The sequence below is a fragment of the Oryctolagus cuniculus genome, chromosome 13 (assembly GCF_964237555.1).
Source record: "Oryctolagus cuniculus chromosome 13, mOryCun1.1, whole genome shotgun sequence".
Lineage (NCBI taxonomy): Eukaryota > Metazoa > Chordata > Mammalia > Lagomorpha > Leporidae > Oryctolagus > Oryctolagus cuniculus.
The window spans coordinates 92427387-92431480 of NC_091444.1; the positions used below are offsets into that span (position 1 = coordinate 92427387).

General features: G+C 42.4%; 1 long non-coding RNA gene across 1 annotated transcript; it reads left to right on the forward strand.

The window, feature by feature from the left end:
• The first annotated feature begins 578 nt into the window (after positions 1–578).
• Positions 579–3693, forward strand: LOC108178841 (uncharacterized). The gene is made up of 2 exons (XR_001795579.3): positions 579–1165; positions 3359–3693. It is a non-coding gene; the product is annotated as an uncharacterized lncRNA (long non-coding RNA).
• Positions 3694–4094: the final 401 nt, after the last annotated feature.

Genomic DNA, 4094 nt, shown 5'->3' on the forward strand with positions numbered 1-4094 from the left:
TTTCTTTAGGCAAAACTCTGTTGGTGCCTGTAATGAATAACCAAGTAGATGAATAAACTATCCTTTGCTTTCGCTGGGGTTTATAGAACTCAGGGGCATACCTACCTGCAGACACATAAAAAGTTCTACGACCATATCTTGAGTTAAAATTAGCACCACTTTGAGAACTTGTCCATCAAGGACTATCCCTGTGAAATGTGTTACAGGGCTCAGATCAGACTCCAGGTCTCAGACTTTGCAGCAGGGTTCATAGTTGCCTGTTTCAAATGTGCCATCATCTATCTGCTTTGTAATCATCAAATCATCATAGTTGAATCTGCTGAACACTTCACCTTTGTGCTACCTGTGCACTTTCAATTAATCTGTACATCATGACGACCCAGTTGTTTTCATCCTATCTATGTACAGGTGAGGATCCTGAAGGTTAGACCATTCCCATAGGCCCTCCCAGGTCAAAGATACATGGAAGACTGAAAGAAACCCAGCTCTCCCGGACCCCAGAGCCCTGGTGACTAACACATTTCGCAGAACAGCCCTCTCCTTCCTTTTGTGTTTACTCTGTGCTTAAGGACAACAGGAAGAGTGGAAATCAGAGAATTCCAAGTGAGCAGGGTTAGAACAGAGCTACGGAGCATGCTGATGACACTTCACAATTTGATTCTTTATAAAACACTGTCCCTGTCTCAGTTTCACAGATTCCAAGAGTTAAGAGTTAAGAGAGAGTAAGTTTGTTTCTTGGTGGGAGAGATATTGGCTTCAGTCCACAAGAAACACATGCTATTTCTTTCTTTTTTTTTTTTTTTACTTAATTGTAAGATATACTTACTTTATTTGCAAGGTGGAGTGACAGGGAGAGGAGAAAGGGAGAGAGAGATGCCATCCAATGGTTCACTCTTCAAATGCTTACAAACAGCCTGGGGTAGCCCAGGTGAAAGCCATGGATCCAGGGAACTCCATCCGGGTCTCCAACATGGGAGGCAGGGACCCAAGTACTTCGATCCTCATCTACCACCTCTGTACATTAGCAGAAAGCTGAATTGGATGCACAGAGGAGCCAGGACTCAAATCAGGCACACCCACACCGGGATGGAATGTGGGATCTCAACAACAGTTTAACTGCTGTGCCACAACACCCACCCCACACAACCGCCACTGGCACCTAAAGGTAAGAGAACCGGCGAGTGTAGCGAGGCACAGGGGTATTCTGCAAGTGGTAAATCTACTGCATTTATTTTCTTATTCTGAGCCAGGCATTCTGCGACCTTTCAAATACTTCTTTTATTTCTTATTGAATCTTTGATGCATATATGCCAAAGAGATGGAATTTCTTTCACATGATGTGAACAAAGAAAGTTATACAAAAACAAGGTCAATCTGAAGGAATGAAAAGCCTAAATTAGAGAAACATATGAGACATGAAAAAAAAAAAAACTGCTCTTGTGTTGCCACAGGCATCTGCCAAGGACATTGAGTTTTTGTTTGTAACTCTCCTATCACTTGTACATGAATGAATGCTTCCAGGAAATGCAATTGAGCTACTTGTCTGTTTGCTTTCTGCACCCCTACTTGCATGCATGGCTGATAGAGCAGTGACGAACTCTGTGCACCACTTCCTCATTACCATGGATTCTAATTTAGGAGAAAAATAGTGATAAGCCTTGACTGCACACCAGCGTTTCACTGTTAGTTTTGTCCCATTCTAATATATCCTAAAAGCTATTATAATATTACACGGAGTTTAGTCATAGTGCTTCACTGTTTTATTAATTAGGAGACTTCGCCACAGGTAACCGAAAAAAAAAAATTCAGCTTAAAGTAGGAGTTTGGAAAAAAAAATATAAGTTGTTTCATTAATGAGTATGAATGCAGATAAGCGCCAGGAAAATTGGAATGAAAATCTTTGTCTTTTAGTCATGCTTTTCTGTGCACAATTACTTCCCTCTCTTGCCTAGTCTCTCTTCTCTCTGTGATTTCTGTTTTTCTATCATCTCTCTATCCACCCATCCATATATCTGCTATTCTCGTGCCCTATCTTGCTACTCCATGTAACAGAATCTGGTTGCCTCATAGCACCCACCTTGTTTGCCTGTTATAATTCTAAACACTCAGTCGGTTGGACTGAATCCTCCTGCATTTGGTTCCAAATTTCAAAGAATAAGAGTGTGACTCCCCAATTTGGAGTATTATGTCTGACATAATCAGCCATGGCCAAGCCTGGGTGAATATAGATACAGAACAGGACACCAGAAGCCTGTCCCTCAGATAGGAAAGGAGTCACTCCCTGATCAAGTGAACTTGAGTGAGGCAAACGTCCCTCCAGATGTTTGCTTATTATGGTTACAAAACCCACAAATGTTGTGGGAGGAGCACAGCAAGTGGAATATCTATAGTTGTCACATGGAAATCAGCTGTCTAAATCGACACACTTAAATAGTTGTTTCCTGTACTTCTCTGAATATTTTATACAGAATCTCAAATGAGGTAGTTCAAAAAAAGTGACCTGCAGAATCACCCAAACATATTAAGTGACTGATTTTCATTTTGTGAATATTTAGATAGCCATGAGTTTAGGGAACACTATCAAAACTCTGGCTTAGATGATGATAAAACCCAGCTATTGGGGCCGGCGCTGTGGCGCAGTGGGTTAAAGCCCTGGCCTGAAGGGCCAGCATCCCGTGTGGGCACCAGTTCTAGTCCCTGCTGCTCCTCTTCTGATCCAGCTCTCTGCTATGGTCTGGGAAAGCAGTAGAAGATGGCCCAAGTCCATGGGCCCCTGCACCTGCATGGGAGACCAGGAGAAGCTCCTGGCTCCTGGCTTTGGATCAGCACAGCTCTGGCCATTGCGGCCATCTGGGGAGTGAAGCAGCGGATGGAAAACCTCTCTGTCTCTACCTCTCTCTGTAACTCTGTCTTTCAAATACATAAAATAAATCTTAAAAAAAAGCAGCTATTACCACAAATCTCCTGCCTCTGGAATACCAGTGCTTCTCATCACTCTTACAATGTTAGTCTTCCAGGCTTAAGTGATGGGCTGCTTCCTCCATGAGAAAGGTCCCTCTAACTTTCCCTCTCTCTTCTTCCCTCACTGATCCCAGCACACCCATATACATGCTCATCAGAAACATAGGAAATGACATTCATACAGTGGAACTGAAACATTCAGACTGAGTTAACAATCAGATGCTACTTCTTCCCTTTTTAAATCATTGCTGTGGATTTCAGAGTCTTAGACGTGTGACTGTGACATCTCATAGTAAATCATTGTCTGATTTTAGGAAAGCCTGTAAATACACTCGTGTCTGAGAGCCTCATCTGTGAATCACTGAAAACCTCTCTCTGTCTCTGTCTCTCTCTCCAGGTGAACATTAAATGAATCATCATCTGCAAGAACTCAACATGGTGCCTGTGCGTGCTAGGAATTCCCAGGTGTTACATCACCTACCTGGTTGCCTTCTCCCCCCTTCTCTTCTTCCCTCTTCCTGTTCTTCTATTTGCTAGTCATTGTCAAGGTAGAGTCATGTCAGTGGCTCAGGCTCCCTTGAATTGCTTCCAAATGGCAGACTGAAAACAGACAACACAACTACAGCCACTGGAAAAAGGAGCAACATCAGCAACCACCAGGAACAAGAGAATATTCGATTCTTTATCTTTAAAATGTAATTATATCAATAAAAAGAGCAACAATTTTTTCTTTGTTCCCTGTTTTCCTTTGTTGTTTTTTGTTTTGTTTCCTCTTTTTTTGTTTTCTTTGTCTTTTTTCCCCTAATAACTAATTTTTTTTCTAATAACTAAATTATGCCAGAAATGGGTATTACCCTCAGAGCAATTTCCCCACCTCAAACAAACAAAGCATGTTCTGGCAACAATGTCACATTCATTTTCTAAGCAGACCTCTGGCTCCCTGCCACCAGGGACATCCTTTTACTAAGTTTCCATTTCTGCTGGGACCCAAGTTTGTATGTAGCAGTGGCTTCCCACTCAACGCTCGACTTGCTGTGATGCTGTACTTTGTCCAGCACTTGGAGATCCACATTGCTTCCTTTAAACACTAACAGCTGTGCAAGAAGTGAGGACCCCTAAGCCTTTTGCTCTCC